Genomic DNA, 12,296 nt, shown 5'->3' with positions numbered 1-12,296 from the left:
GGAGAAGTGTTAGGTCCCTATAATACTAGTGTATTCCCCCATTATTATTGTCGTTGTAGCCCCTTATTGTTATTGTTATGCCCATGTTGTCCCCATATTGTTATTATTGTGCCTCATAGAAGCCCACTATTTTATTTTTGTGCCCTTACATTATTATTGTTGTGTCGACTGTGACTATATTGTGACCCTTTAGTCTCCTATATATAGAAAGAAAGTTTTTTCATTTGTATCATCCAAGCATTGTTAATTTGTGTAATGTAAAGAAGGTTGCCTCCTCAAAGAGGGTAGTTTTGAAGTCGTTGATATATCTCTTCTTCTATTTTGTGAGCTGGTTGCATAACATTTGGTATCAGAGCTTTGGATTCCAAGGTCTCGCTGCTTCAGACAGGTCATCGTGGAATCTTCACTATAAATTTTTGTCTAAGAAGCTTCAAAAGCTAAAATTAGAACCCATTTGATCCGAATCTTGATGAACCTCATGACCGAATTTCAGATTTTCCCTCTTTATATTTTTAGAGATATTATCCAAGGAATTTAGGGTTTTTATAGGCTCCCAATTTTTGTCTCAAATAGGTGACCTTGGGAAAATCGCCATAACTTTATCTCTTTGCATCATATTGAAATTTTGTAGAAAGTGATAGAAATAAGACAGACTTCAGGTTTTTTTGTATCGTTTTCAAAGCCTAAGGTTGAAACAGTGACACATGGCACTTTGTACAAGTTCGCCCCACTGAACCAGTATATAATAAGGTCATAGTGGGAGATTTAGCATAACTATTTCTTGGAGAATCCAATCTCGATCATGCTTGTGGGGTTGGAAAGAGGACTCATAGGGCTACTAGAGGAAGAAATTTCAGACCATGGAAATCCAAAATTACATAGATACATCGATTCAATATCAAGTTCCTAAAAAGCGAAAAAAATGTGCAGTTTATTTTTAAATTTTCATAAGTTTTGTCTGAGAAAGTAGTTTGAAGTTATTCAAAGGGAATTATGAAGCATAAATATCATTAATTGATGACTATAAGAAAGAAAATGGGAACACCTAGTAAGAAACCCAAAATCTCTACTATAACACATGAAGAAGAGGAAGAAATGCAACATGATATATCAAAATTATGAGACCAAGTGCAACAAATTTCGTTCTCACAAAAAGTAACTGAAGCTAAGATGGATAGTTTAAAGAATGGAATGGAAACTAAGATGGATGGTATAGAAGCAAAAGTTAAAGGCCACATGGAATATTTAAAGATAAATTTGACAAAGTTGCTACAAGAAATGGTGAAAGGGTAGTAAAGGAAACTCATGATGAGAAAAAAACAAATGTTAATCATGATTTCATAGACTCACTCTAACGTTGGATTGAAGACCCACCATGTTCCAAATATCGATATGAGAAAGTTTGATGTCAAGGATCCTGTAACATACTACAGATGGAGCTATATTTCGATCTCCATAATGTGAAAAACACACAAAAGGTACGCATTGCAACTTTATATTTGGAACCCAATCAATTTGTATGGTACTGATGGCTTTGCTCTCGTAAAAAAATTGTCACGGGGTCAATTTTTACGGAGGAAGTGATAGAAGATTATGAGGATACAAAGAGCAACACCTTCTTTAGCCAATTAAGAAATCTAAAAAAAAGGGTTCAATGGTGGAGCACATTGTGAACTTCCAAAAATTGAATATAAGGGTAAACTATATTCCAAAAGAGCATAGGATTGATGTGTTCATAGGGACTTTAAAGGATAACATCCAACATGAGGTCCTCTTTTGGGAACTTTATTTATTGGAGAAGACATTTAGGTTGGCAAGAAAAATTGAAAGCAAAATTATGGCAACAAGGAAGCCTACCACTCACAACTATAAAGACGGAAGTGTTGGTCCCCCTAGCCTTCCACAACCTACAAGGTTGACACTACAATAATTGGAAGAAAAAATAGCAAAAGGGCTTTGTTACAGTTGTAATAGAAAATACACTAAAGGTCATAAGTGTGTTTAGAAGAAATTATTTAATATAGATTGTGAAGAGGAGAAAGAAAAGGAACAAGAAAAGTCAAAAGAAGAGGATATACACCAAGAACCAACCCTAGAGAAATAAGAAATGAATCTGACCATATCTTGTAATGCATTGGCAGGAATTACCACTCAAATTCTCAAGATAGAAGGACATATCAAGAAGAAAAAGGTAATAGTGTTGATTGATTCGAGCAATACCCAAGTGTCAAGAGATGATTGCAAATGGAGGAACCATAAATTTCTCTGGAAAGTGCCATAATATCAAGCTTTCCATGGGAGAATATGTATTGAATAGTCCAATGCTTTATATTCCAATGGGTGGTGTTGATGTTGAACTAGGAGTCTAATAGTTACAATCTTTGGGTATGATAGCTTTTAATTTTCAAGAACTTTTCTTGATTTTTTTATGGGAAGGAAAGAAAGTTGAATTAAGGGGCATCATAGGGAAATTGGGAAAGATAATAAGCTCTAATGGCATGAAAAGTTTTCTAAAGAAATAACAATGAGGCGTGATTGTAGAATTATGTTCACTAGAGGTTTCTAGATCAAAATCATTTATTTCTCGAGATCTCCAAAAAGTCCTGGACAATCATTCCAAGGTATTTGAGACTCCCAAAATCCTCCCACCTATTCGTGATCATGACCGTGCTATTCATTTGATTCCATGAAGTGGTTCTCCAAGCATCAGGCCTTACAGATATCCCTAGGCCCAAAAGAGTGAAATTGAACGTATGGTTGCAGAAATGCTAGAGGCCGGAATAATTCAACCTAGTCAAAGTTCTTTCTATGCTCTAGTGGTATTGGTGGACAATAAATACGGATCATGGTGCATGTGTCGGGATTATAGGGAACTCAATAAGCTCACTATTAAAGATAAATTTCCCATTCTTGTCATTGTTGAATTATTGGATGAATTACATGGAGCAATTTACTTCACCAAGTTGGATCTTCGTTCATGATATCATCAAATCAGAATGAAGACTAAATACATTTTGAAAAAAACATTTAGAACTCATGAGGGTCATTATGGATTTTTGGTTATGCCTTTTGGCTTTACCAATGCACCTTCTTGTTGGGTTGTGTTATATTCTTTCCACGACTAGCCCACGTAGTTAATCGAGGGGTTAGAGGGGGGCGGAGACCCCCCTTTGTTGAGATGATTGCGTAGCGTGGGGGGGGGGAGGGGGTCACAGGGGGGTTTGAGGTGTGTAGGTAAGCCCAATCTATGGGGTCCTGGAAAATTTTGGTTTTGGAACCTATGTTAGGTTGGGCAGACCCACCTATGGTTTTGTGCATGATTTTCACACATGTTTTTGGATGCGATGGTTTTCGGTCCATGGTTTTGGACGCGATGGTTTTCGGTCCATGGTATTGGATGCTTCGACATGTATAAATATGTATTACAACATTGAAAGGAACATAATGAAAAATCAAGCTAGTAGTCCTGGTTTTGGGATCCAGGGGAAAATATCTGTGTATACGTGTTTTATGTGTTATGCTCTCACATTGTTTATTTTTTGTGTTTTAGAATTTGTATGCAGGTAATTTCTGTACGAGGTTAAAACCTACATTTGGTATCAGAGTAGTTTTGGCTTCAAGGGGACGCCTTTGTTGCTGAGGGGTTTCACTCGAGACTATGGTAGACCCTGTTCAGTGGGAGATCTGCGAGATCGATTCTGGTGGTGAAAGAAGATGGCGAGCAGTGGAAATATAGAGATTGAGAAATTTAATGGTCAGAGTTTTGAATTGTGGAAACTCAAGATGGAGGATCTGTTGGTGGATAAAGATCAGTGGATCACGGTATATCTGAGTACTAAACCAATGGGAGTGTTCGATGAAGAATGGAAGAAGTTGGATTGGAAGGCAAATAGCACAATACAATTGCGTGTCCTAGATTCAGTATTGTTGAATGTATCAGGGGAAGCTACGACGAAGGCTTTGTGGGACAAGTTAGGGACTTTGTACCAATCTAAGTGTCTAGTGAATAAATTGTTCCTGCGGAAAAAGCTGTATAACTTGAGGATGAAAGATGGAGACTTGATGTCAGAGCATCTAAACACATTTAATACCGTGGTAAGTCAGTTAGCATCTGTTGATATTAAAATTTTAGATGAAGATAAGTGCATCAGTTTGTTGTGTTCTTTACGAGATTCGTGGGATAGTCTGGTTATTACAATAGGTAGCAATGCAACTGCCTTGCAGTTTGATGAAATAGTCTCATCCTTGTTGACGGAGGAGATGAGACGGAAAATTATGGAGAGCCAGAATGGTGATGCCTTGTATGTAAAAGGACGGTCCCAGAACAGAAGACAAAATAAGTCATAGAGTGGGAGACCTAAATCTAGAGGGAGATCTAAATCTCTAGGAAAACCTATAAAGGTGGTGCGCTGGAAATGCAGAAAGGAAGGGCACTACAAAAGGGACTGTAAATCTAAAGCTCTTGATAAAGGAAAGGGATCTGATGATGCTCATTCTGCAGAGACGAAAACCACCTTAGATGAAGGCGGGGATGTGTACTTGGCTTCTTCAAGTACACATGTAGATCATGAGGCATGGTTGATTGACTTAGGTGCATCCTTTCACTTCACTCCCCATAGAGAGTGGTTCTGCGAGTATGACAAAATACGATGGTGGTGATGTCTTCTTAGGGGATGATAAGAAGGCTAGAATCATTGGTCGTGGAAAAGTAAAGTTGAAGGTGCAAGGTGGAAGGGTTAGAACACTTATGGGTGTTCTGCATATTCCTGCATTGGTCAGAAATCTGATTTCTTTATGCAAGTTGGATGATGCAGGTGTAAAAGCAGTGTTCGAGAAGGATACCTGCAAGATGGTTCATGGAGCAATGGTATTGATGCAGGGAGTTCGGATTGGAACTCTGTATAAGTTGCAAGATAGCATGGTTTTTGATGGGTGCAACAGTTCTGTGGTTCCTGAAAGTGGAGCAGAAAATATAGTGGTCTCTGGAGAGAAGACCATGCTGTGGCATCAAAGGCTTGGACATATTGGAGAGAAAGGCTTTCGAATACTTCATGGTAAAGGTATGAGTAATAGCTCTTTGGATTTTGATTTCTGTGAAAATTGTGTATATGGAGAGCAGAATCGGGTGAGTTTCCCCTCTGGTGGTAAGAGGGCGAAACAGATATTAGAGCTTGTGTACAGTGATGTGTTTGGACCTGTGAAGGTTCCATCACTAGGTAAGTCTGTGTATGATGTATCATTTATAGATGACTTCTCAAGGAATACATGGATATATTTCCTTAAGAAGAAATTTGAAGTCTTTGACAGGTTTAAAGAATTTAAGGCTCTGGTGGAAAACCAGATAGAGAAGAAGATAAAGGTGCTGAGGACAGATAATGGTGGAGAGTTTTGTAGTAAGGAAATTGAAGAATTCTGTAAGAAGTGTGGTATAGCACGATAGAAGACTACTCCATAGACACCTCAACAAAATGGAGTTGCAAAAAGAATGAAAAAGACATTGATGGAAAGGGCAAGAAGCATGCTCAGTGGTGCTGGGTTAGGACAGGAATTCTGGGCAGAGGCGGTGGAGACAGCGTGTTACCTGGTCAATAGATCACCTTCATCAACATTGGAGGATAAGATTCCACAAGAGGTATGGACTGGTAAGAAACCCTCTCTTTCACATCTAAGGGTATTTGGATGTGATGCATATGTACATGTTCCAAAGGAGAAATGAACCAAGTTGGATAGTAAATCTAAAAAGTGCATCTTTATTGGGTATAAGGATGGTTTAAAGGGTTATAAGCTTTGGAACCCAGTAACAAGGAAGTTTGTGTACAACCAAGATGTGGTGTTCAGAGAGGTGAAAGATGTTATTAAACATGAAGTCCATGTTGAAAATGGCAACAAGAAATTGCTAAAAATAGAAGTGCTAAAAATAGCACTGCTAAAAATAACAGTTTGGGTACCAGTGTTGGATTGGGCAACAGGGAATGAAAAATGGAAGTGCTAAAAATAGAAGTTCTATTTTTAGCAGTTCAGTGTGGATTCCTATTTTAGTTAGTCCCTGGACTAGAAATAGGAAGTAAAATTTGAATTTGATATTAACAACGATTTGTAAATTGATTAATTAATTCAGTTTGAGTTAATTAGTTAAGGAATTATGAACTTGAAGTCTATGTGGGGACATGCAATAGTTTCTTCTTTGATTGAGGAATTTAACCATCAGTTAAACGATGAGGATGAGTTGTAATTAGTTGGCTCAGTTAACTTAGTCAAGTCTAGTTAGATTAATTTAGCAAGTTGTTAAATTAATTAGATTCAGTTTGTTAATGCTTGCATGCATGTAACCACTGGTATTTTCAGATAACTAAATATTATAGCTTGGATAACTCATGCATGTCAGTTCAGACAGAGACCCAGTTGAGATCAGATGGAGGGACAATGTACTATCAGTTGCTAGGATATTCTTTGGTGAATATTCATTGCATGCAGAAGGAATGTTATTCCTTATGGATTGCGTAGTTGGACCTGAGGTTACAATAGGTATGATGTGGCCAATTCACACATGTTATGACATTGTACCCAATCAAAACTGCGCAAGGAAATAGGAGCTTGGACGACTTGTGGAGCCTATATATACAGGCCTAGGTAGTCTACGAGCTTCATCATTAGAGTACAGAGAGAGCAGGATAACTTTTGAGCTGATTCTTTTTGTATCTTGAAGAGGATTTCCACTTGATTGATAATACAGAGATGGGGTTTTAGGCTGGTGCTTTCCCTGGGTAAATTCTTCTGTGTTATGTGTGATTGATTCCTTTTTATCAATTGTATGTGTTCTTATTGATGTTGCTCATGTTCGATTAAGCTTCTGCTAAATTGTTTGTAGAAGTAGATCAAGTGTTTTTCTTTAGTACATTGCATTACCAGGTGATCTACAGTGGGAATTTCTACATGGTATCAGAGCATAGGTGATCAAGGAAGAACAGTATACAAGAAGGGAGAAGTTGAAGTTTGTGGTTTCTGAATATTGAATTGAGCTCTTATCACATCTATTTCACCAATGGCGTTCTATGGTTTGAGACTTGAATATGCCCTTGATGGTAGTTCGAATTATATAGTCTGGAAGGATCACATGGAGGCAGTATTAGAAGATAATGGCCTTAAGGACTTCATTGATCAAGAAGTCTCGAAGCTGACTGATGCTACTCAACTGGTGGAATGGAAGAAGTGTGTGGCTAGAGCTAGGAGAATCCTCCTGGAGGGAGTTCGAGACCACATAGTCTCGAGCCTCCATGGGAAGGATAATCCGTTTTTGATGTCGAAAAAATTGAAAGATCTTTATCAGAATAGCAGTGATCAGAGGAAGCTGGCACAGAAGGACAAAATTCGAAAGATCAAGTGTGAAAAGGGCGACACGATCTCTACGTATCTGAACAATCTCACCTCATGCAGGGATGAGATTGGAAGTGTAGGGATTGTGACAGCTGATGATGACATGGTGAGTCTTGCACTCCTCGGTCTTCCTAAGAGCTGGCATAGCTACTATGACTCGGTTAATGGAATAGAGAAACTGCTAGATTGGGAATGACTTTGGTCGGATTTGATGCAGGAGGAGATAAGAAGAAGCACCAGAGATGGTTCTTCATCCATGGAGGATGAGGAAAACTATGCCTTAGCGAGTAAGGTGAAGAAGGGGAAGGAGAAGGTTTCTCTTCCCGAATCTAGTTCTTCCCATGGTGGGAAGAAGGTTGACAAATCGAAAGTGTGATGATTTCATTGTCATGAGGTGGGCCATTTTGTTACAAATTGTCCACAGAAAATCCAAGAAGGGATCCGGGGAAGGATCTGAAGGTGAGGCACTTGCTTCACAGTTCGAGTTGGATTTCACACTCTTCGCATGCATGGTTTCATCCATGGTGGGAAGTGGTTGGTTTCTTGACAGTGGAGCTTCTTTCAACATGACCGGCGACAAGAGTTTGTTCAGTACTTTGGAGGAGAAAGATCTCCAAATACTCATAGCGATGGGTAATGATGAAAAGTATAGTGTCTCAGGTGTAGGCACGGTTATTTTTCAGAGGGAGCATGGAGCTCGAATTACCTTGACTGATGTCAAGTATGTACCAGGACTGAAGAGAAACTTGGTGTTGATCACGATGCTAGAAGACAGAGGCTATGATGTAGTCTTCAATAAGGGAAAGGTTTTCTTTAGACACATCATCACTAGCCAGGTGAAGCAAATCGGTTCATGGGTCAAGAACCTGTATGCTCTTGAGGTTCAAGAAGCACGCAAAGCCTTGAGCAACAAGGCCACTGATGGAGACTTGTTGGTTGAGAGGGAGGGTATATTACCTCTCAACATGCAGCGCCATAAGAAGTCTCAAACGATTGTGGAGGAGCCACGATTGGTGTAGCAACTTTAGGAGGTTGTGGAGCAGCCACAATAGGGGAAGTTGAGAGGAGATCGAGTAGATACATCTACTCATGCAGAGACCTCCAGTAGGGGAAACTTCAAGCCAGGTGGGCAGAGGGATTGATGAGCCCCAAAAATGGATAATTATTTGGGCTCATTCAACCTCCTAATTCGACTTAATCCACCATTCTCATTAGTTTATTGCATGTTTTTGATTATATTTATGCTAATAGAGTGAATTGGGTTAGTCATTATGCCAACAAGTCTAATGTGTGCTTTGTGTAGCCTTTTTGGTGAATTTGGAGACAAAGTCAATGGTTGAAATGAGCACTTGGCAACCAAATTCGTGGAGAGTATTTTTAGGAAGGTGTTCCCTTCATTTATGGGCCCTTACCTCGAATTCTCCACCATCAGCTCGGAGTTCAAGGGCCACCAAATCAATTAGTAGAAGGGCAGCCAAGCAAGTCAAGTAGGACTGCTATTAACTACAAGTTTTGGGCAGTCGAGCCCCTAAAGTTTAGGAGGACTGTTAGGGTCCTCAATTTGTATAAATAAGAAGGCTTAGGGCCTCATTTGGGTTAGTTAGTAGTTGGCCAATGGTTAGTCATTTTGTAGGCAGAAGTTAGCTAGTTTGTATTTCGATTTTTAGGCAATAGATTAGCTTTGCTTTCAGTTCATTTTCAAGTTTTCCTTGTGGACAATTTTGATGTAACTCTTCTTTTCTTTCTCAATAAAGATGAATCCAGCTTTGCACCAGCTCTAAATCTCTCTTAGGAGGCTATAGCTCTTGGGGTTGGGCCCATCTCAAGCGCCCAATACCTCCTTTGTTTACTTTCATGTGTCTTTGCTGCATTCTTAGAATAAAATCTGCTATTTAGATTTAAATATTGTGTTGTTATTTAGGTTGCTTTCGATGATTAAAAAGGTTCTTCATGTTCAGATTTACTTGATAGGTTAATCACATGGAATATATTCAGAAAAAGGCTACCAAGTACTTTGGATCTCACCTCCCCTTCAGTGGAATCATGAGCTGGGACCAATGTAACCTTGCTGCCCACAAAAACACATTCTTTGCTTCACCATGCAATTATTAGTGTTCGAATCTCATTTGTAGAACTTGATATCAGTTTTGGATGCATGTTTAGGTTTATGATTGCTTAGTTGCATAGTTGTTTCACATGGTTTCCTTGCAAATAAACTTCTGTTCATTTCCTTTTGCTGTTAGGTCAGATTAGAGTGAAGTAACTAGGTCATAGGTTTTATAAGTGTTTGTTTATTTAGTTTGAAAAACCACTTGCAGAGTACCTGTTATCCTTCCTTACCTGCCCATACTCCATCCAACCTACCTGCTTCACCCTTCACTTAGAACCCTTACCTTACATTTGCCTCATCCGCTTACTTTTCCATGATTCTCATATTCTTGTGCAACATCGTTTCATCCCTCCTTGAACAGATCTCACCATCTACGCCACTCCTCAACTCCATCCTCCAAGTCTTGAACTCCCCTACACCCCTATTTCACCTCCATACTCATTCCTCCACCTTTTTTCCTCCATCCATGCTTCAAAACCCCATTTCTGAACATCCTGTAGAAAAATTACAGAACATCCTGTAGAAATCCTAAACATCCTGTAGAACCCCTGCAGACTTCCTGTAGAAGCTCACGAATGAGGTTTCTCGATAGCCAAACTCTGTGAAACTCTCTGGAAGGGTGTTGGGGACTCCTTAGACCCTCTCTGAACCTTCCCGACCTCTTCCAAGCATTTCGCCTCCTTGATCCACCTCTGCACAGTAAAAAACAGTTAAAAGCACATGCATGATAATTCTAATAACTTATTCAAAAATACAAAAAGATGTTTTCTTCAGGTAGAGGTAGTCTAGACACATGTATTTTACCTTCATAGAAGTAATGACATCCCTTCTAGTAGTTTGCATTCTCTCCTTGCATCAGTAGGACTAGCTGGTAGAATTAGGGTTTGCTAGTGGTTGCATTTCCTTTTTGGTTTTCAGTTTCTTTTCGCAAGTAGATTAGCTTCCTTTGAGTTAGCTTTCATCCATCAGTTAAAAAGCCTCTTCTAAGAGCTCATAGAAGTTGGCTTAATCCCCTAGCGGACTTGTGCTAGCTGACCAAGTGACAGCTGCAGCAAGAGCTAGTACTTGTGCATACAGCACCGTCGCTTTCAAGTTTGTTACGAACTACCGGGTTGATAAAATTAAAAAAGGGAGTTCCAGGAGTTGCAACATTATTGCTGCAATACTGGAGCCCACCATCTTTTTGGCGCCGTTGCCGGGGAAGCGTCAGAATATTGGTGATTGCCGCTTTTCTTCTATTTTCCACTACAATCTTCTGCTAAGTAGTTTATTTCATTTCCATTATGCAATTTCGTTTATGCAAAAGTAGATTAGCATTTCCCGCTTTCATAGATTAGCATTTCAATTCTGCAAGCGTAGATTAGCATTTCATTCTTGTAATTTCATTTGAGCAAAATAGATTAGTCCTTTCCTGCTTTCATTTCAATTCCGCATTTTCATTTCAGCAAGATAGTTAGTTGCATTTCAATCTATTTTAGTTTTTGCAGGTACAAGAAGAAAAATACAAAAATCAACCAAAAAGATTTCATTTCATGCCTTGTAGGAGTAGAGATAAGTTAGAAAAATGATTGCACAACACCCCCACTGCTTCACACAACCAACATTCTCTCTTCTTCGATGGCTGTGGTTAAAGAACCCTTAGGTGGACAACAAGACATATTTGAAGAACCTCAAGGGAAGAAGAAGAAGAAACCATTCCTCTGGAGCAAATGGCTACAAGCAGAAATGTTGGGAGTAGCACCTTGTCCAAAGACGAATTTGAAGATCAGGTGGAAGATTTCAAGAGTGATATGAGGCAGTTTCTTGCCATGCAACTGGATACCTTGCGGATCCAAAAGAAGCAAGAAGAAGCCAAGAGGGCTTTGGCCATTTTTTGTCCTCGGTGCACTAGAAAGCATCCTAGGAACGAATGTCCATTGTACTCCATAGAAGAGTGTTTTGTATGTGAAGAATACCATCCTACAGATCAGTGCCCTTCCTTACCCAAATCAAAGCTGCATATCAGAGGGCCAAAGGAGCCACTGAATCACTCTATTATATGAACCAAAGGAGGCCACATGAACCTAGATCTTATCAGCAGGAACTGCAAGGGACATCCGAGACCTATTATGACCCCTATCAAGCCACTTTCATGCCTTCTTAGGGTCCCCTTGCTCATCCTTCCTGGTTCACACCTCCTCCTTGTTCCTTCATAGATCCATATTATGCCTAACCAGTTGCTCATTCGTTTCACTCTTATGCTCAGCCACAACCTCAGTGGAATGCACCTCATCAGTGGTGGAGGCCTCAGTACAACACTCCTCCCACTTCTTTTCCTCCACCACCTGCTCAACCGCAACCATCACCTCCTCCACCAAGGCAACCCCAAATGCCTACCCAACCACAACCCCATCCGCATCCATCTCAAATACACACCTCCACTCAACTACCCGTACCACCATTTCCAAAACCATACCATGGATCAGCTCAACCCAATTGCAAAGCTGAGGCACAACATGTCCAAATGACTCCTCTTGAGCTCAAAGATATTCACCATAGCTCAGGAAGAGTATTGCAAAAAAGAGACTATATTGAAAGCATTGAAGGACCACATCAAGCAAAAGAAGATTCAAAAGAGGAAATCAAAGAACCACGGGCTTTACTCGATGAAGAGAAGACATCATAAGCAGAGATAAAGAAAGATCCTTCATGGTTACCATCAAATCTTCCACGTATTCAAGAGAAAGATCAGCAAAAAGAGGAAGATGAGGAAGTCATGTTAGAAGGTGACATGAAACATGATCCAGATCAGCAAAAGGACCAAGGATATCAG

Source organism: Pinus tabuliformis, chromosome 1_1, assembly GCF_031772625.1.
Source record: "Pinus tabuliformis cultivar Carrire ecotype Pingquan chromosome 1_1, CPIR1, whole genome shotgun sequence".
Classification (NCBI taxonomy): Eukaryota; Viridiplantae; Streptophyta; class Pinopsida; order Pinales; family Pinaceae; genus Pinus; species Pinus tabuliformis.
The sequence above is the reverse complement of the archived record's forward strand: the minus strand, read 5'-3'. Positions refer to the sequence as shown.